The sequence below is a fragment of the Tyto alba genome, unplaced genomic scaffold (genome assembly GCF_018691265.1).
Source record: "Tyto alba isolate M040663 unplaced genomic scaffold, T.alba_DEE_v4.0 Super-Scaffold_22, whole genome shotgun sequence".
NCBI classification, from domain to species: domain Eukaryota; kingdom Metazoa; phylum Chordata; class Aves; order Strigiformes; family Tytonidae; genus Tyto; species Tyto alba.
The window spans coordinates 33,587,143-33,609,764 of NW_024881296.1; the positions used below are offsets into that span (position 1 = coordinate 33,587,143).

Below are 22,622 nucleotides of genomic sequence, written 5' to 3' on the forward strand. Positions count from 1 at the left end.
AGCAAAGTCAAGAGGCACCTGAATATTTTACACCAGAATAACCTAGTGGGAACTATTTTTGTGGGAGAGGGGAAAATGGAACATTATGGACATAAAATGTCAACAATAACTTCATTTTCTGAAGATCCCAACTTTGGGAAATGTTTAGTTTTCTCAACAACACCTACTAAACTAAGCCTCTGAGGGAGACAGATAGAAAACACACTCGCTACATCTACACTACTAAATCAAAAGAGCATGGGACTGTTTTCTGTCACTGAGTCCAACTAGCATGGAGCAGCCTACATGCATACTCCTAAATTCTCATCTTCCAAAACGTGCTGGCAGCAGCCAAATTGCCTGTGATCTCTGAATGACCTTTGGCCTCTGGAAATCCTTACTGTACTCAACAATTGTTTGGGATAGGGCTAGCTGGTCCAGGTCAAAACCATACTAGGAACCCTTCCAACAATTTAACAGTTAGTTGACTGAGTTATCATGTCCAGGAACATTCTCAACACGCTCTAATTTATTAATATACAGGCTGTCATTTTAATTCTTCTCCAAACAGGCACAGATGTGATTTAGGAGTTAAGCAGACTAACTGTCAGGACTGGGGTAGTTCTGGAAATGTATATAATTAAATTCAATTAAATTTTCAGTTTGCAAGACAGAAATTTGGGTTTTGACATCCAGACTTCACCAAAGACTTCGCCTAGGTACATGGTGCTAAAATGTCTTGATCTGACTATATAGTTTTAATGTAGCAAATGTTTTCAGAATGACCAAATGAAAACTTCTAGGCTCACTTTGCTTCATAAAGAGCACAATTTCCCTCTCATGAAACAAACAGCCATACAGATGTTTCTCAGCTGCATGAAACACAATATAAAATTTCTACAGGAAACCAGAATTTGTTCTGGTTTTTCACTCTGCATAAATTTTTATACACAGCTCTATTTAGGACAAAATTCTAGTTTAAAGTATCTATTTCCCATTTATTTTTGGTTTGTGACATTATCATCTATAACTCTCTTTGCACTATTCCTTTCACTATTTATTCAGCTTTTAAATGTCCAAAAAAAGAAACATTAAACTTGAGCCTGAATCATGATCTGCTAAAAAGGACTCCCAATAAAATTTGCTAGTTTTCTCATGGACAGATGAATCTACTGTAGCAATGCCCACTGAGGATTCAGAATTATAGAGCCTTGAGCTAGGTGGTGAATGTGTTACAAGAAGAAAAGTAGCTGATGCATGAATATGTCATTAATTTTTCAGTCTTGGGTTGAACAGCACAGGGAGTTCTACATACTGTGAGGAAGGAGAGTAATACCTAATACCTTCCTTTGGAAAACTTCAACAGAGAAAGCCTGGTCACTTCTTACCACAGCTTTTCTTCAGGACATTTCTGTCTGCTTTGCTGATGGACACAGAAACTCTCCAGCTCACTTCACTCACTGACTGACTTACTGGCCCTGTGAAGTAGGTTCTGATGCTTACTATGCTGTGAGACTGTATGAACTCTGGAATGCAAAATGCTTATTTTCCTTCATTTCTAAGGCTTGTGCATGCTCTAAAACACATGCTATACATAGACAGAAGCGAGCCATGGGATTTAAAAGCAGATACAAATGTACTGGACTGGACAAGCCAAGTTCTTGTTGCACAGAACCAAGGACCAAAAGGCATTTTGATGCCTGAAGCAGAAACAAACTAAGCCCAAGCATCTCCACCAACACACGGGAAAATGTCAGGGAAGGCAGGAAGGAGAGGAGTCATCCTAGATAGAGCAAGTCAGTGAAAGAAAGGAAAAAAATGAGATTATCAATCTCTCCTCTTACTATATATCATAGTTATCTAAACCACAAGTGGAAGGTTCTGAAGTTTGTTCCTCACCTTTTTCTAGTGATGCAAACAGCAGTAGATTGTGTACTTTCTTAATTCAAAGGATAAACCTGATTGCTTCAGCATTCAGAGCACAAGTATAAAAAATAACTAGCACCTCTCTTCCACCTAAAGAAAAGTTAGAGTCTATACTCTTTTGTACAGCTGAAGTAAAAACAACTTGGCAGGAGCCATGGGATAAATTAGACCTTAGAAAAGAATCCAGATCTTCAAATTAGAGCTGGTCAGGATTTTCTTTTTTTTTTTTTTTTTTTTTTTGACAATACAATTTTTATGTACACACATTGAAACATGTTGTTTTAGTTAAATCTAAGCTTTCAGCAGCAACATCATAATTTGAACTATTTTTTTAGTGGAAGAAAGAGATATTCTCACCTGTCAAACAGTATTCCAAGTATGGATAAAGAAAGAGAGGTACACCCAATTTCAAAATAGCCAAAGCATTTGACAGGGTTTATTAAAGATCTAATTCATGCTCCTGGTCAGAAACAGACAAAACTGAGTTTCTGCATCTCACATGAGTGCCCTAATTCCTGGTCTAGTCTACACTCTCTGTTTTCTTACTGTATATGAACCATTTCAAAACGTTTCTGGATTTTTCTTGGGTAGAAAAGGGCCTTTTTTTTTCTATATACTTTTTGCAAGATGAAAAAACCTTTTTCTACCCAGCTCCACTTCTGATCTCTACTTTCGCACCCACTATACTGAACATAGCTACAATTGTCTGGAAAGCAACTCCTGAGCCCACAGAGGCAAATCACTGCTGTAGCCCAGAGCTGATCAGTGCAGGAGAGAAAGTGAGAAATCAGGAAAATCTGGTTACAACTGATTCTCTGCCAGCACTGGCCACAGAGGCAGTGTGTGTTAGAGCAACCCTCAGGCTGGTCTAACCTACACCAGATGACAATGGTCTTAAGGTGGCAAACTGCCAGCTGGAATTATCTGGATCACAGTAGCACTCTGGTCTCACCCCCTCCAGCCTCTGGCATAATTATTGTATAAGCTGAGACTGGTAAAATTCAGAGCCATGCCAATCTAATGTCTACTAAAAACTCCATTCCACTGGGAAATTTTCATTTGGCCAGATACGACTGAATTTCTGAGGCACAGAGAGGCCAGCATATGGAACAGAATCTGTCCCAGTGTATTTTTGGTCTATCATCTTGTTAACTCATCAGTTAAGAAAATCTTTCAGCTTAAAAGAGCCCTGTTGTGGTGTCACATTGTGGTGATCCCACCACTTTACTGTACACTTTGCACTAGAACTCAATGTCACTGACGCATCTCAAAGTGAGAGGTCACATCAAGAAGAGAATCAGCCAAGAAATCTGACAAGATACAGCTTTCTTGATGCTAGCGGAGCCAAGATTCAAAAAAGAGGCTGTTTCTGAAGACTAAAAGATAGCAACTTTGCTGGTGTTAACCACCATCTCTTACACAATTGCTGCCATGGTTACAGAAAATCCTGTTCAGAGAGAATGTAGCAGAAGAAAGCAGGGACTGAAATCAAGGTTTTATAAGTATGTGTGTGCCTGTATGTTTATAAAATGACACAGTAAAAGTCTTTTACCCCCAAAAGAGCCTTGTTAAAATAACACATTTTCACTGAAAACCTTCACCTTTTATTACTAGTCAGTATAAATGGGCAGTTCAGATAAGAAGGCAGTAGGACTATAAACTAATTAAAATTAACACACAGTTGCCAAAAGTATTTTCATTTGGAGGAGAAGTACCTTTGATTACTGAGTTTAACCTCTGTGTTCTCAGTAACGAATGTCAAGACAACCACCTTGTCCAGGAGATATAGCTGGGAACTGCCCATCAGAACCTTATGGCTCTGCTTCCTTCTCTGGGATGTCCTTCCTCAGACAAACTTCTTAGCACCCATGCACTCCAGCATACTTTTTTTAACTTCCTAGTCCAAAAACTTCATTTCAGAGCCTAATTCTGGATGGTCAGCAGCATCAAATCCCTCATCTATCACAAGAGTTTTAAAAGACCACACTGAAACTCATTGAAGCAGTCAAAGGCAAAATAGTTCTTGTGCTGTCTGTACATCTAGTTCAAATTAATATTAGGCAACAATTTCTGGCTGGATAAGAATAAGAAAATTCTTGACAGATGTCAGTTCAGGATAATTTTCATGTGACCTGCAACTCAACATCTGTTTAATATCCTTAAGCATAAACCTTTTCTTTCATAATAAACATAAACACTCAAACCAATTTCCTCATCTTTCAGGTGGAGCACAAAAGAGTTGGCAACTGGAAATGGCAGCAAACTTAGCTTCTGCTATACTTACATCTCTTTCTTTCTCACTGCACTTCTCAAAAACACCTGCTCATTGATCAAGGTCCTCCAGCAAGTTAAAGCAGAAACATAAACACTTTCACAGAAAGGTGGATGAATTTCTATGTAAAGTCCCCTCTAGGAGGTAGTGGTTTTGGCAGCAAGACAAGCTAGTCTTCTCCTTCTCTATCTGCAACAGGCAACTTAACGTTAGATGTTGAATTTAAAAGGCTACCCTTCTTTGTCATGAACTTATCTGTTGTTCATATCACTATGGTATCTGCTCCCTAAATTACTAGAAAAGAGTTTACTTCCATGCAGGTGAGTCAGAGACACAGATGTAAAAGGAAACAAGCCATCAATTGTTGGTGTCAAAATTAAGACATCCATGGCCAATTTTTTTCACATATTCAGCTGGCATAGCTCTTCATATGTTGAAGGCACAGGGATCAGAGATTCCAATGACACATAAGAGTACTCAACTTTTATTCAAGTCACAGTTTATGCTTTCTAGTCAGGCATGGAGAAAATGAGTCATATGCAGTAACTACATGCAAAGGACTGGGGATAAATGAAATTTCCACCATCTTATCCCCTCATAGCAGATGAAAAAATAGAATCCCGTTCTTTACTGCAGCAAATAAACACCTTAATAATGTAAATGTGCTTTTGGTTTTGGCAGCCCTTTCCAACTTCTGCAAAGATCGGGTCTTTTAGACAGTCACTACTCAAGCCTGATTCATTTGAGAGCAGCTCTACCAAATGCACTGTACTGATGGTGATCTTCTGGAAACAGGACTATAGTCTGAGGTAAATTAAGGTTATCATAAGCCATACAGAAGAATAATGGTTTACAGTTCCGCAGGAAGATACTGGTAAGCCATTTTTTATAATAACATGCCTTTACAGTCTTAATACATTGGGTTTTGGGGTTTAGATTTGGTTTGTTTTTTTCTTTTTTTACATTTATTTCTCTTAAAGCTTGGGAAATCTGGGGAAAAAAAAAAAAAAAAAAAAAAAAAAAAAGAAAACAACTAACCAACACATAAGTCTCTCATAAAAACCTATGGGATTTACAGGAGAGCTGGCATTTTTGGTTTGGTTTGGCAAAAATTCTCTGCTACCTGAAGCAACTGGAAGTGAATGGAGTAACTGGGAGAAATAGCAGGCTGCTCCATTCTGTGTGAATCAGCCTCTAGACATGAATAAGAAGAATGCTTTGCATTCAGAAAATGTCCTTGAAATTTAATGACACAGTGTAGTAACAGAGTTTGCTAAGTGCTAGCCCTACATGGAGAGCATTAACATCAGCCAGCTGTGGGCAGCTAGCCTAACCAGCAGGTTGCTCTCTAATCAGTGAAGGGAGTTAGGCCCAGAGGTTGATTCAAAAATAAGAATGGGCCTTGAGAGATCATCTAGCTTGTTCCTTGTCTTTAGACAAGATCAGCCATTACTTGTGCCTTCCTGATAGTCTAAACTGTCTTTGTAAGCTGCTAATCCTGTGAAAGCTTCATGACCTCCCAAGGCCATCTAACAGTTCATAATTCTTAGTGTTAAAACATTTTCCTAATTCTTACCTGTATTGTCATCACTCCAATTCAAGTCTTTTTTTTTAATCATAATTTGGTCCTACCCACAGCAGACATGAGTGAAGGAGTCAGAGAGTGATTCAGAACAAGAGTCTAAGAACAAGGAATTTAGAGATCTGTTTTGCAATATGTCCAGCTCAGATCAATGCCTAGCCGTAGAGATAGACCTAATCAGTTGGATCAGTCAGTTGGCAGTTGGACTAGATCTATGTGATTGTTGTAGGTTCCTTCCAGATGGAACTATTCTATTCTATTCTATTCTATTCTATTCTATTCTATTCTATTCTATTCTATTCTATTCTATTCTATTCTATTCTATTCTGTTCTATTCTATTCTAATTATTTTTAAAGAGCTGTATTTCCCTTTAGGATAGAGCTGGTTACTTGCCATGGCAAGAATGAGAATAAACTATTTTTTTCAGCACTGAAATATATGAAAACCATGAAATCAACTGAAAAGTAAAGAGCAGAGGGAAGTGGAAAAGGAAAGAAAAGCCAGTGGCACACAATGTTTTAATTAATAATAGATTGCTGGAACTGGGAAATCATGAGAAAAGTCAATATCCTTTGCCTCATAATAAAAGTGGTTTTAAAACCTTTTAATATTATTAAACTAACAGTTTCAAATGCTTTAAAATTCTATTCCTGACTAGGCTGGAGATGTGAAAACTTACAGAGGAGTCTCTTTCAATAGCAGACTGGCTGATGTGATGAAGAGCGTGACTCGGTTTTTTTAATTCTTGAGTTATGTTTTTAGTTGGTTTTTCCTTAATGGAAATCATGGGTAATGAGAAGCATATAGCCTTGGAGAGAATTTACTCACTTCAGCAGGAGTACTTTCTTGTTTGACTGAAATATACTAACTGTGGGCAAAATAGTCTCAATACATCCTGCAAAAATTGAAAATATTTAATGAATAATGGCATGCTGGGACCACTACTTCACAGGGCTTTGAGGAAAATCTTGGTGGTCTCACTTTGGCAGAGGACATTCAGGGCAAGACCTTTGGAGAGGCTGCACTCTGTTTTACACAAAGCTCAGGAACGGAACGAAAGGTGGTTCCATCTAACTGTGGTAGCAGTGTAAAATCCAAGTGTGTGAAGGCCTTCCATGCCAAATCAATTAAATGCTATTATACTTCTAATCTCATTGTCAAAAAATAATTAAAGGGACTTTATATTCCCAAAGCTCTTGCAGTAACCATAATTTTCCTAATATTCATATCTCCATTCCATCACAAGTTCCACACACACTAAAAAAGTCAACAATGTATTTATTTTGATGATGTTTTCTAAGGCCAACTTTTCCTTCATTTAGCTTTTCTTGTGGGAAAATAAAATGAGATCATATCACTAGAGGCAGCTTTTGGTAAGTTTAAGACTTGCTCTGATCTCATTCTTTTACACAGTGGCTGTCCTGTATGATGTCTAGACTGTTAAGAGATGTTTAGACTGTTAAGCAGTCCAAATACTGCTAGAATTCATGAGGGCTGTCACTTCAGTTATGAAGAGAGACAAAGACCTTTATAACTGTATTCCAAAAGTCCCTTTTTCTACTCATAAAGTAACGTTAATTTTTCAGAGATCACCTTTTCCTTTGGTTACCATTAGGAAACAAGAAGCATCATTTTACTGTGCAAAGGAGAAAAACATGCACTCAAGTAAAAGTTGATGAATACACTGCTGAAAATAAGTCTCCTATTTGTTTTCAGCTGAGGACAATTTTGTGGTGTAGAAATACTTTTTAAAGTTTTCTCTTCTCATGAGGGAACTGATTTATTGACAACTAATTGGTGCTTTCAGATAAATCTCTTGTGTTTTCAGCAATATTTCTGCCTTACTTATTTTTTAACTGTTTAGTTTTATGTTCTCATTGACTTGTGGAAATTAGTTATTGAAAAAGCTATTTCTTCACTTTTTCCATCTTTCAGGTCAACACAAGAATATTCCTTATTTTATGGTTTAGAGAGCTTTGTTCAGGCTCTTTTTATATATCCCAAAGGATGGGTATTCTACCACTTTTCTTGGAAAACTTTCTACAGCTTAATAGACTTCATTATTAGCAAAAAATCCCATAAATCAGCCTAATTTTCCTATGCTACATTTAAATCTGTTATTCTTCTCAGTTACAGTGTCTTGGCCCATTCTGCATAATCCTACATCCTTCCTTTCTTTTTAACATCTTTCAAAATTCTTGCCTTAGTTTCCTGCCCTAATAACTGTTGTTACCTGTTCCTTGGGAGCAAAACCTTTTCTTGACAGGAGACACCCAGGTAGTGCTGGGTACATCTTGTTTACAGACATCTGACAACTTTTAACAGCAGCTAATTATTTTTAAAGCTAGGTGACATCATCTGCTATTACACTGTTGTAATTGGATATAGACAGACTCAAAAGTTCAGGTTTGCAGAATGCTTACCTAGCCAAATATGTTTTATCTGTGTTTACTTCTGCTAAAACGCCTGTGTTTGTTCAACCAGACTGTAAAAATTCTGATAAAAAACCTGAGAGGTGCTACTTTTTCATACTCTTCCTCTAGGAATCTTTCTCTGTGAAAGCACAAAACTGAAGATCATGAGGAGGACAGCTAAGCACAACTTTGTTTCTGTTCACAGTGTGGGTTTGCAATGTTTAAACAGCTAAAACCATCAGCAGTGCTGCCACTGAGCAGCCAGAGAGGTGGTTATGAAACATCAGGCAGGACATGAAGACACTATTTTTCCTCTCATCAGAAAAGCTAACACATGAACAGAAAGGTAGATTAAACCATTTTCTCACCCCTAAAGATGGGTATTGCAAGGTACATGTAAGATCAGAGAAAAACAACTTTTATGGAATCTCTACTCTTTTGTGAAGCTCCCAAGGCCAGCACAATCTAACTCCTGATAACTTAGCTTTGTCCAGTTTCAGTATGAAATGTAACTCTATAAAATCAAAGGTAGATAAATTATTGTTTGAAAATTATCAGTTTGAAAGAGTAAACAACAAAGTTGTTGGAAACCTCCTGAACAACAGGTCAGAGCAAGCAGCTGGAAAGCTCCTACAGTGAATCAATTGCTGGAGGAATAGGGAACGGCTCTGCTGGTGGCAGGTTCCCTTCAAGGACCTCCCCTTTCCCATCCACTCTCTCTTGACTGCTGGTTGTGACAAATGTCAGGTGAACGTTTTAACATGGTTGTTCTGTAACACAGGACTTGAAAGTCTCTGACAGGCACAGGGACAGTAACAAGCAGTGGGGAGTAGGAACCTTTTGAAAAGATAATAAAAAAGTTTAATTTACTATTGGTCGTGAAAATTACAATTGGTAAACAACTTAGAGACTAGCATCATAAACAAGGACAATGTATTACTGAAAAAGTCATCCATTGAAAACTTATTTACCCTCATTGTATATATATCTGAAAAAGAGAAAGAGGTGTAGGAAGCAGGGTCTTCAGAAGGAGTATAAGAATCAAACACACTCAGTAGCTTACGGGAACAAATACATTTGAAAAGATCTCTAGTGAACTGGCAAATAAAATTTTAATAGGGAGGGGGAAAAAAAACAAAATCACTAGTTCACGTGGTATAAATAATTTATAAGAGAATCAAATTTCTATATGCACTTCCTATTCCACAAATCTTAAAAGGTTTAGCCATGTTTTTTGTTCAGCTTTTCCTTGGGTCAAAATTACTTTATTCTGTCTTCTTGAGCTTGAAAAAACCTCCAAGTCAAATGATGATACCAGCTCTTGCCATCTTGCAAATGGTGTTTGAGCAAATGAGATAAATATGTTGCCTATAAGCATAATTGTGGGGAAAGTCTTGTGATAAGGTTCCATAGAGCATTATTGCATATTCATATAACTTGGACTCTGCCCAACGCTTATCATGATGTTTTTCCTATAAATCTCAAAATCCTCAAGAGAGGATGATGACTGTATACATATAGCATTTGTATGGAAAAACTGAGCAAGAAAGTACTATAATAATCTGGAAACAATTCCTCAGTGTGCTGTTCCTTCCAATAACACCACTTGTCTACAGTGTACTGTGGCAAAAATTGCAGATTATGATTCTATTAAAGGTTTGTCTTACTGTATAGTTTTAAAACAAGTAGTTCTCTGGGATTATAAAATAGTAGTAAAAACTGGAGGTAATAATGGACATAGTTTCACTTGGTTAATCAAGTACTTGGCTACATGTTTTTTTGCTGGGATAGCAAACATGCATAGTTTGTGAATTTATCTCACGGTAGCTGCAGAATATGCAATGTATTTCTGCTGAGGAGATTAGATACTCAGGAAGTTTAGGAATTTAGGTTCAGATTTTCCATGATACATGAGTGTCTCCATTCCTACTTTCACACTCAACCTACATTTTGACATCTTTGATGTTCTTCAGCTATTTAATTGACACTTAATACAGAGAAGATCTAAATTTCTGCTGGTCTGTATATGTGAAAATGAGCCACAACTGGTGAGTTGCTGGAAGCCCCTGCCATACTCCAAGTAGAACAGGAACTTGATCCCAGGCTGCCCGATCCCTGCTGAGAGCCCTAACTGTTCAGGTAGTGGCCACTGAGGAGCATATCTTTCTCAGTCTCTCCTGTCAGATTTGTTCCATTTGTAGAAACACTTTCCCTTGGGAGAGGAATTGAATTCTGGTTCCATACTACTAATATACAGTTTTCCTCATTTTTCAGACTGGAAAGTTACCTTTCTGCATGTCCAGCTACAAGAGAGGATGAAAATTCCCTGGAGCAAGATTCCCACCTCTGTCCTTTCCATCCTTCTCCTGGCAACTCAGGAAACTCCCTTCTTGTTTCCCAAGATCACTTCCTTGGGTGCCTAACTGTACCACAACAGTGATTAAAAAGCCTGGACACCTGACCTGGGACTGGAACTTCCACAACATGCAATACATTTAAGAGGTAAGTGGTGTTTCCCTAAGCACTGCATCACCTAGGTAGCTTAGAGACTTGTCATAAACTCCTAAACCCATTAAATTCAAAGACAAAACCCTTTCAATACCCTTGAAAGCTCCAGTAGCTGTGAAAGAGATGAGCAACATGCCAATTAAATACTTAGTTTTAAAAGCAGTCTCTGAAAATACATTAAAGAAAGATGAGCGGAGAGACCTATGATGGCTCACTGTGCAGATCACAACACTGCCTGGTGTTTACCATCAGACACATTCACAAAGTCCTTTCGTAAAAGGAGTGGTAGCATCTGCACCTTTCACTATTTTCTGCTTTTGGCAGAGTCCTTTTGTCAAATCCTTTATTGTCAAGGGCAAACTGTGATCCTATTGAATTTACTGGCTGAACTCTTACAGCTCCAGAGCAGCTGACAAGAACGTCACTGGCTCAGGGTCAGTAGCGCTGAATAAGCAAACACACTGCCACAGGCAACATCACACCTTCTTATCCCTCTAAATCCAGGCTATAAACGCAATAGCCATAGGTTTAAAACATTTTGCTTTTTTGTTTCTTACAGCCAAAAGCAATTTGTAGAGCACCTAAATGAGCTGAAAACACAAACAAAGGACCATTGCTGCTTTAAGACTAAAAGGTAGACTTCCCCAACATCCCAAAGGGACGTATCTATTAGTATTTGAGCAAGCTCCTGCACATGACCAGAAATGAGGACAACAGGTACATCACTGTCTGCTTTTTGCTCCTTCATCTTTTATGGAAAAAATAGACCAGATTTTGTGTCTGAAAATATTTTCATACAGTTTACCTTGGTTTATGCATACAAGTTAAAAAAAAAAAAAAAAAATTCAGGTTTGTGCTAGAGTCATGTGTTGACAAGCCATGTCCACCTCATTTATATGAGGAGTAGTTGGAATCTATTTTTCTCTTGAAATCTATAGCTTGTAAGCATATAAAGGAATGATTAGCCAGAATTCTCAAGCAAAATAATTACTCACTTTCCAATACAGAGTTCGGATTCTTCCTAAATGGGTGCTTATAGCATTGCAACTGTGAATACTAATTTGGATATATGAAGAGATATCAGTAATGTTATTACACAAAAGTTCGCTATATACCTTTCATCCCTCTATTATTGCCATTTCATCTAATTTTACTCTGTTTAATTCTTCAGAATTTGTAAGTCACTAATGTTCAGTTCCTTCTTTAGTAGTAGCAAAAGAAAGACTTTATTACAAAACAGTTGTCTTTATCTGTGGGTACTACTCAACTCTTATTTACCCTCCTACAAGTAGGTTCTAAACACTTGCAAATAATTCTACCAGCTTAAAAGGTTCACATACAGTAGTAATGCATAAATTCAATTTTTAGCACAGTATTTTTAAACAATGGAAGTTAGGAGACAAAGAAATATTTTGAATTAGAAGACAAAAACTGAATGACTTCACACATTACTTTAGGAGTCAAACTCTTAGAAAGGAAGCTATATCACAAAGATAGTTTAGAAAAAATTATAAATTAATATTTGATATAGTCAATTTGTTAGTCAGACAAATCATCTCCTATGTTTTTCTTTTTTTCCTTCTTTACAAGGTGATCTCTTTCTATAAGAAAGGTAACCCAGTTTCAGTCCTGCTCCTATACTACCTTTAAACTAAAGCAGAAGGGTGGAGGCTTACTTTCAGAAACTGCAAAGAAACAGAACTTCCTATTTTTTTCTAAGAAATCTGTAATTCTTTCCTTGGTCTCACCATGACTACAACCTTTATAAACATAGCATAAGATCAACTAAAGTCATTCAGGGGCTTGGTTCCCAAACTTACTGGATTTCAATCAATCATATTCTGCTTGATGGTAGCTGTGAGACTATTTGCCTCCAGAGTGTTACTCAGAAATTGGTGGCAGCAGGATCAATTCCATCATTAGAGAACATATGGTTCTACATACAGAGAGCCTTATAAGCTCCTTGCATGACCTGATTATCATCTTCTGTGTTGCCAGAAAAATTAGTTCGGTCACTGTTTACATTCACTCTTTTTGATACAAAATGTTTAAATAGTTATCACTGCAAGAAGCTTTCCTAGCTTGAATTATAATGCTGTGACATGGATTTAGTGCATTTGAACAGAGTATACATATTCACCCCATGCTCCTCCATAGCTGGAGAAGTGGATAGGAGAGAAAATAATGAACCTCAGTACTAAAAAGGACTCAGCCTCTCACAAAAAGATGACAATTCTTGGACTGCCCAGATCAGACAACTAAAAGACAGGAGTTTCTTCCTCTTATGCGTGAGTGTATATGGTGAGCAGTATATCACTACAAAGGCTAGAGAATTTTCAGCTACTACACAATGATACACAGTGCAACACACAAACTGTCTGTCTGAAAAATAATTCATGCAGCAATGTAAATGATATAAAATTAGCATAGGACTTCAATATGATTAATTTACTGTGCTTTTGCCACTGTAGATTGATGAGTTTCAGCAGCAGTACTAGCTGAAGTAGCTCTTCTCCAGTTTCTTTCCCAACCCTACAAGTTGTTCTGATCCTTGCACTGCATTGACTACAGCAGATCAGATAGTTGGTCTGATTCAAAATAAATTAAAAAAGAGGGAACTTCCCAAATAGGCATGAAACCTATGGTTCAGCAGAGCTAATACACTGTCCAAGTGCAGCTCTCCATGGCACTGCACTATCCCACCAGGATATACTACTAGGCTTTCTCATTTGTGGGATGGCACAGGGTGTTTTGGCCTCTGATATAATCAAACTAGTAGATGTGGCTACAAGAAACCACACTGGATTTTTTAGTTGTTTTGGTTTTTGTTTTTTTTTTTTGCCATGCTTACACCCTGAGGATTAGTAATTCAACTGAAGTGACCAGGTGCTTTGCAATTTTCAGTGGAATATCAAACGGAGAAATCTTGACTACTTCAATTGTGCACAACACAGCTTTTTAAAAGCAGGGGTGGAGTGACTTTTTGTTCTTGGCACTTTTTTTCCCCTGGAAGTGCATGGAAGTCCTCACATAGAAGAATTTCCTACATTTTAGTCTTCAATTGAGAAACAATTCATCAGTTAATTTTTACTGCACAGAAAATCTAATCCTATTTGGACCAGTTTGTTTTCTGTTGTAGAAGGGAAAGGCTATCATTTTACTTTTCTACAGAAAGCTTTAACTAGATGAGTAAAATGTGTGGAGGAAAAAGCAGCTTAAATACTAGCATGCTGATGAAATGATATCATCAGGATGAAATGATTATGTGGTCTCCTTGAATAGGTGAGCACCCAGCCACTACGACTCTTGCCATTTCCTCAAATTGACCCAAAAGGCTCACATTGTTATGTCTGTGCTAATCTGCATGATCCTCCCTTGCATGCTGACTTTGCAAGGACAGCTGTATTTCTGCAATCAGTTGAAATGCTTCTTTTGAAAATGTGGTTATTCAATACGTGGTTTTTAATGAGGTATTACTATAAGGGCTGTACTGTGTAGTCCCCCTAAGGATAAACTTACTCCAGATGAAAAAGATCATCTGGTTTAAAATGGTTAAAGTTGAATTTTTTTCTGATTTACTTTCAGCTAAGTATAACAGGAGATAAGATACTTACCCTTTTTTTAAAACAGGGCCTAATCCTGCAGTCTGCACAGTCTGATTGAAAGAGTTACATTTAGTTGAAAAATATGTATTTGTGAACTGTACAAGTTCCAGAAAGGTAGATTGAAAATTAGAACTGAAATGTTTGGAGATCCCTCAGCCAATCAAGCCCATGCAAATCTTGGTGTTGACTCATACCATATCTATCAGACCCAATAAAGTCTGGAATATGTGACTGAAAATATCAAGGAAAAGAGTCTTCTCGTAAGATTTCTGTTCAAAAACACCAAACAAAGTAACCCCATCATGACGGTATTATGATGTGCCTGCTTTTGTTGTGAAACAGAACTGATGATTTCAATCAAATTAAAAATAATGCTCAAGGGGAAAATAACCCTCTTATCCAACTTATTATTCTTACAATGAATCAAACATATTTTAAAGTTTTGTACAAAAATTGAAGCAGTTTCTCCTCATCACCTACTCCCTTCTCCATACTGTTCCTCCCTCCCCTGAACTTACATAAAACCTATGACATTAACTCATACCAATTTTCTCTTTTTGTGCTTTCTTACTCCTAAACTCCCTTAGGAAAGACTCAGGTCTATGCTAGTTTCTTCTGAATGTTTCTTTCCCTTATATTAATAGTACTGCATCTGGAACCAAATAATTCTCATCCTTCTGTACTGGTTCTTATACCATCAATTCCTGAAATACATTTTCAAACTTTTACTATTTCCTTGACCATTCTCCTACTACAAAGTATCTGAACACTTCTGCAAAGAGCGGATTTATATATCATAAAGAACGCAGCGTGCAAATGGCCCCATTATTTTCTTACACCTGTTTGGCAGGAAGACTTTGCATTGTATCTGAAAGGTAATGACTAATGTATAACCCAAAGCTTTCCCTTCACTCTGAAAAAAAACATGCTCAGTGCAGTGGAAATTTATAGCTTGACCTTCTTCCTTCAGGGAAACTGCATTTGATTTGATTATGGAAGCTTTTCAGAGGTGGGAAGGTTAAAAGAATTGTTTCAGCCTGCATTTATATGACCAGAGTTCCTGCTTCATATATTTAAAAAATTCTAAAAAGACTAAACCAATTATCTGAATAGAAAATATATAATGATAGTTAAATTTCAATATTTTATAATCCATTGCTTCTGTATGCCCATTGAAAAGTAATGCCGATGTAACTTCTTTAGAAAAGGACACTACAGCATTTTCTACTTGCTTCCAGCAATGCTTTTAATGCATCTGCTCTGGCTAGTTCTAATATGTTTAGTTACAGCAGTCATGAAAACCTCAAAATTGGTTGGTATGAGGTTTTGCAGCTTCAGCATGTTACAAGTTTAGGGAATGATGAGCCATCTGCTTAATCTTTATGATAGTACACAAAGTGATGGAGTCTAACATCAGAAAGTTCTTTTGTCGGGTCAAACATTACTATTTTTATTAATATTTCTAAACCAAAAGAAATTGAATAACATATCACAATTTTGACACAGCTTTAAGAATGGTACATGATGGAATATTTTTCTTCACTTAAACACCTATAATCAAGACTTATGTTTCTTAGTGGGGCTTTTGCCTGAATAGAGACAGTTCAGATTCAGAATTAATATTTATTTCTTTCTTGTACTCCAGCAATGCACAGAAGTCAAGACAGACATATAAGCTTAAGTAAAGCATGAAAAAAAAACTTTTACAGGGGATTATCAGCTAAACTAATCTCTTCTGGCTTGATATCCATCTCAGTATCCACCTCTGATTAAAAGCTTTCAGGAATTCCAGCGGACCCCTAAAATTCATATTTTTTAGTAAAGCAAGATCCAGAGCTCAGCCCCAGCACTAAGCACCATCCCACTACCAATCCTTTGCATATCTTAAGGGAAAGAGAGAGAGAAAGGGAAAGAAGCGTCATACACCAAAATTTACTGAAAATGTATCCTTTCTAAGTTTAATTTCATTAAAACACTTTTGAAAAACATTGTTTTCCAGTTATCTCCTTCCTCTATCTTTATAGAGAAAAAAGTAATAAAATAAAAACAATACAACAAGGAAATCCAATTATCTTGTGGCTCTGTAGCACTTGTTTTAAAAACAAGAACATTTATCCAACTCCAAATGGACTGTTAGTTAAAAGTTGAAAAACTCTGAATCAACAAACCTACTAGTCCACCTGTGATGAAGTGCAAATCAAATGAGAGAAATTCAGGTTGACACAAAAGCCTCCATTTTGCTTCTAATCCAATAAAATTGATGTTTGGATGTATAGGACTGTGGGTTGTTTTTAAAAAAAGAGATTTAAACTTACCAAAACAAATTAAAGCAGTAAAATATTTTAATGAAGACATAATTCATTAAAGTTTTGAAACTGGCTTCATGCTACAAGCTACAGTGTGAATGTGGGATCAATCAAAATAGCAGAAATGTAAATTGCATCACATTTACAGTAAGATAAAAAAAATAATAGTATAGCTTAATCTACTGTAATTAATATTTTGCCATGTCTGGACCATCCTTCCACCACTTATTTTCTATATGCCATGCATATTTTACTTAAACAAATGTTGTCTGGACCCATCTTTAAAATGCTGTGTTTGGGAAAATCCCACTTAACACATCCAAAAGCTGAGTTAGGTATTTCTCTGTTTTAGGAGCTAAGGCTTGAAAGCACTGGCCTTTAACACAGTCTCTCAATACACACAGGACAAGCTCCTCATATTTCTTCTCACAGCAGACAATGTTCTTAGCACTTGTAGTATCTAGAATGTGAAAAAAAAATAGGACTGAATTCTTCTTAGCATAAACATTTAGATAGTCAGGTGTTAATACGAAATATTTAACAGCAAGACCCTCCAAATGAATCAGAAAATACAATGTTAGATAATCTAACCAACCTAGAAATTAACATATGGTTGAAACACAGTGTGTTTAGTATAACAATCTGATAAAAATGGGTCTGACGGGAAATTAAGAAACAATGCTTTAGTCAGTTCATCTTTACAGAATCGTAAGACTCCTCCAGATATCCTGGATATATAATGAAACAGAACCAGGACAGCATCGAACTACATTTAATAGAGGTGAATGAAAATAAAATTCACCTGTATGTAACTGAACACAAGACAGCTTCCAGCACCTCTTACTCAAAACAGATTAGTTCTTCCTTTTCTTGACTTCAGAAGAACAACCATGTTTCCCTGTAGCAAGCACAATTAAGTCATGTTCCTCAGAGGAAGGATGAGAAATAAATTCCAACAGGACTCACCTCTCTTCTAGACCATATCTTGCTTTAATTATGATTCAGTTCAGAAGTAACATATCCAAGTAACGTATCTTGGCAAAGTGAAGATGTTTTAATCGCTAACAAGGACTGTAAAACCTTCTGGCACTCAAAAAATTCACTCATATCAGGAGATGAAAGTTTGGAAGTGTGGGAGTCAGGGTGAAGTCAGTCATCCTTTACACTGAGTTTGCAATGATTCTGACTTGGACACATTCCAGATTTCCTTAATAATATTAAATAATAATACAGAATAGCACTCTTCCCCTCATAAATGGCCAGTCATCAGAGTTCAAAGTTTAGAAAAACCAAACAAACCTGGTCCAGACATTTTGGCGGGAGAGCAATCTTTGCTGCTTCACTTGAAGAGGTGAGGAAGGAATGGGGAACTGTGAAGATTGTCCAGACTAATGTTTCTGGGGCAGGTAAGGGAAGTTTTGAACCTGTTCTACCATATTCTGGATGACAACTGGACTTAAAATACCATTCAGCAGATGACAGCAACTACAACAATAGCAGCTCATACCTTACCCTGTGTTAGGACCTCTGATGTGGGAAAGAAAGATGAGATGAGACAGATCTGGTTGTCCCTCATGACCAGAATTTAACTATTTTTGCTGATGGAGTGACAGAAAAGGACCCGAGTGAACTAGAGAAACATTTCAAATATCTTTCATTTTGCAGTGTATAGCAGAGAGCCTTTGGGTCTCAAGAACCTGAATTTGAACTCCACTCTTGCTCTTTCTGTTCAGAAGATGTTTCTCAGGTCTCAGCTATGAGAATGAAAACACAGGGCTGGGATCTGAGGCTGTGTCATGCCAGGACTGAGAATCAATGGGCTGGCTAGACCCATCTTATGCAGACACGTGGAAGGGAATCCATATGTATGTTTTAGCATATATGTGCATGTGTGTGAAAATTTCACTTTCTCTACTGTATAGGTGACAATATTTATGGATTTAATATTCTGGAAGAATTCTTCAGCACTGTTTCTCGGTAGAAACAGTTCTCTAAATATTTTGCTCTTGAAAATTTATTGGGTTAAGGATTGTCATTCTCACACTGAGACCAAATGGTGGAAAAGGTTATGCACTAAACCCTTATCAAATCACAGATGTATGCTGCTGCAAAATTAGCTATGAAAAATCCTAGGAAATTCCAAAAAAAGTTTTTTCCCTTTGACGTTAACTAAAGTAGCTTATTTTATATGGCTCGTGATACGCTATCATAAATTACAGCGAACACTTTTAAAACACATTAGTTTTGTTTTACATAAGAGAACTGTGTGATCTTAGACAAAATAATTTGTGTAAAAATGTTTAACAACACTTAAGTCTAACTTAAGTTTCTGATGATTTATGCTTTTTGAGCAATCCAGCAAAATAAGGAGGAGACCCAAGTATATGTTTGTAGACTACGTCATTTTCAATTTATTAACAAGCAGGAAGCAAGAGAAAAAGGATTATATGTTCTCCTTCCCCCAGCTCTTTCAGGAAAGCAAACTGCCAGAACAGTTGGAAAAGTTCCAGAAGAGGAGTTGAGTTTTGTGTCTCTCTGAATTTGGGATGAAGTAACTGGCAGGGCTCTGTGCCAAAAAAGTGTTGGCTGCCATCATGGCTGTACCCAATGTGGGCTTAGAAGAACAGGAAAGTGTTTCTATTTATTTTTAGTTGTTTTCTTACTCCTTCTTCTTTTGAAGAAATTCTTATAAAAACGTTTATCTTGTCATCATGTGTAAATTATGTAGTATATTTTCAGTATTAAAGGGTTATGTCCACCCCACTGTGGGTTATATATCAAGATTCCTGCAGCTGTTCTGAAAAGTATTTTACTCTGAAGATACTCCAAAGTTCTGGTTGACTTGAATTTGGAATAAGGATTTTGCCATTATATGCTTTATGAGAGGGAGACTGGTAAATATCTGGACTTTGGAACTGACTTTGTGATATTTGGACTGCGCATACATATCATGTGGTGAATTAGCATGTGGTGTTCTTATGCAAACAATAAAAACAAAACAAAGAAAGAATTAAAAGTGCATTTAAGAAAATGAGTTTCAGCATATGACTAAAACAAACCCATAATAGCAACAACTTTGTGGTAAAGGTACAAACGTGCCAAAAATATCTGCTAGTGTAGAAGCCTTGTACTCAATTTAGCAGTAGTACAGATGCTGTTACTCAGTTAACATCAAGTATCATAGAAAAATTAAGTGCAGTCTGGAGACTACGCTTCAGAGCAAGATGCAGTATTGGGGCAAAATCTTATCCCCATTTTCAGCAGCATAGATCACGCTGTATGACTTTGGATTTACACTGGTCTAAATGGGGAAAATTTGGCCCAGAACGTACACACACACACACACGTGCACACAAAAAGACGTTAACAATCCTAAAAATTAAAAATTATTAACATTACAAAAACTTCACCTAAAACATTCATTATTTCAGCCAATTGATAATTTCCCTTCAGTAAATGCAATGCCCAGTTGGCTGAGCCCCTAAGAAAATCTAATACTTAAAGGCAGTGGTAAAAATGGCTCTTATTACTGGAGACAAGATACACAATTCTACATTTTTTAATACTAATCTCTTAAATGTTAAGTACTTCTGTTATTTACCTCACTTGAACTAAGATTTGGATCCTACTGCAGAACAGATAACAGATAAACAGAGAAAGTAGCTCGCCTGACTAAATCATAACTGAGTGTATAGTATCATAAAGAAGTTGTTGTCTGCAAATTTTTAGTAGTTGGCCTCCTTTCAGATCAAAGGGCTTCAGTTCTTAGAAACACTTACATTGGAGATCTGTTCTTCCTGGACTTTCCCTAAGGGGAAGGGTTTTCCCCAATGCACTTGGTCAAATTTTTCATCTACTACTTATGCTCTGTACAAATATGGTATTTCACTCAAAAAAAAAAAAAAAAAAAAAAAAAAAGAATGAATTTCAGTAAGGCTGTATTATTTATTACACTTATGTAGTTCTGCAGCTAGAACTGATCAAGTACTGTGAAATATTTACACAAGTGTCAATTTGGATTTTTAAAAATATATATATAGTTCAGCCTAGCTTTTCTCAAGTTAATGAAATGAAGTTTATCATCAGGAATATGGATTTAAGCAATTTAAACACACTTCAGAAAGTGTTTACTGAAAGGCATGTTTACATCTGTCTTCTGCAAGCTTCCAGCTAAGAATTATTACATATGTTCAATCAGGACAAGAACATAACATGCAAACTGGCTGATTACAGACTGTTGTTTTTCAAATGGCAATCAGCAAAAACAGGCGGCTGATCAGTGAGCTAAAAACCAAGATTCACTAAAAAATATTCAACAGATAATTCTGAATGGTGATTATGCTTGAAGAAACTGAATTATTCATCAATAATTCATGGTGAAAAAGGAAAATTTTGTGAATTATCTGTTGAAGATGTTTTAGCATACTGCAAGTTGCAAGAAAACATTTAAATAAGAGACATTTACCGTTGAAAAGATATAATTAAAATGGATGGTTAAGGATAAAAATTTCAGCAATACTACAAAATTTGATCAACCAGCACATGAGACAGTCTCATAGCGTAAAAAAAAAAAAAAAATCTAATTTCTTGTCAGATAAGCTGAAAAAGATACCTGGAACTGAAAAACATGGAAACAGAGTAAAAATAATTTTTATAGTTATTTCAGATGCCTTCCTCTGTCATCTTGCTCTTCTACTCAAGGTATATATTGTAATGTATATGAGCCAACAATTCTAGCACATTCTTGAATAATAGATTACTGTGACCTAATAAGGATAATTAAAACAATTTTTGGCAAGTCTCTATAGATTCAGTGTTGGATTCTTTTTTTCTCTTAATAATAAGGAATACTTTTGAACAAGGATTCACACACAAAATTGCAAGATGATTTTCAAACCCAAATATTTTTAAAACATGTTATTTGCAAGATTTAAACATGGCTAATAAAACTCTGGGTTGACTCATATACGTGAGTTTTTTATTTCTGGAAAATTGTATTTACAGTTTTCAGTCAATTTTTCAAATCTATCACCAAGCCTTGTTTTAGAAAAAGGAGATTATACATAGAAAAACACGTATTACAATAATATAGATGGGTGTAAATTACAGCAAGTCTACCATAGCAGCAGTTATAGGGTTGTGCATGATGGATGGGTAGAACTGCATCTTATTTGCCTAGTGCTAGAGCTTGAATCTTCATAATTAGTTTATCTACTGGCTTCATATAAGCTCAAGCAAGACCAAAGAAAGCATACATTAAACTAGTGTAAAGGTACAGTCTCAAACCAGTTTAGGAACTCTGAGAAAAAAAAAAAAAAAAAAAAATTGCTTCCCTCTTAATCAGTTACCTCCTGCAATGTTTTTGTTGTTAGATCTCCACAGTTAACAAGGTAGGAAGAACCTTGCTTCTTACTGTATGGAAAATACCAGGAACCACCTCCCCCCAAGTTCAATTTTCCACAAGAAGCAGAATTTGATTGTGCCTTTTATCAACTCCGTCTTAGCCTTGAAATCTGAGGTGTGTCCATGTATATGAATAAAACCCACTGGAAACAGAGAACAAATTTGACACTGCAATTCAGAAACATTCCCATGCCGTCTGCTCCACTTACATGCTGAACAACTCCCAGAGAAAATGTTTTGATGCGTTTCTTTATATCCTCAGGAATGTCCTCTTCCAACAGTTCACATGTCTCTGGTGTGGATTAGTTATGGACCTTTCATGCTGATGAGGTAATCCCCTTAATGTACTATACACCATAGGATATCCTCCTCCTCTGTTTCATGTTCTGACATTGCCAAAGGTCAGGAAAGTGTTTCATGTGGTGCTAGACCCTATTTAAATGGGAAATTACAAGAACAGACCGAAATTTATTTTCCTCTGAGTTTCCAGGCATTGTACAAGAAGCCAAGGTAAAAAAGGATTATGAGTGCATCTTGTATAAAAATTGCAGTATAGTGATCGGTAACACAGTGGTACTGGTACAGTAAGATGAGATGCATACTGTAACTGCTAAGAAGTTTACTCA

At 36.5% G+C, this 22,622-nt stretch overlaps 1 long non-coding RNA gene across 1 annotated transcript in view; it reads left to right on the plus strand.

Moving 5' to 3' along the window:
• The window catches only part of LOC122153745, a 151,342-nt gene extending 128,928 nt beyond the window's left edge, over window positions 1–22,414 (plus strand). The window contains exons 3-4 of the long non-coding RNA XR_006165623.1: window positions 4,600–4,609; window positions 22,398–22,414. This is a non-coding gene — a long non-coding RNA (uncharacterized LOC122153745). The remainder of the gene's footprint in view (window positions 1–4,599; window positions 4,610–22,397) is intronic.
• Window positions 22,415–22,622: the final 208 nt, after the last annotated feature.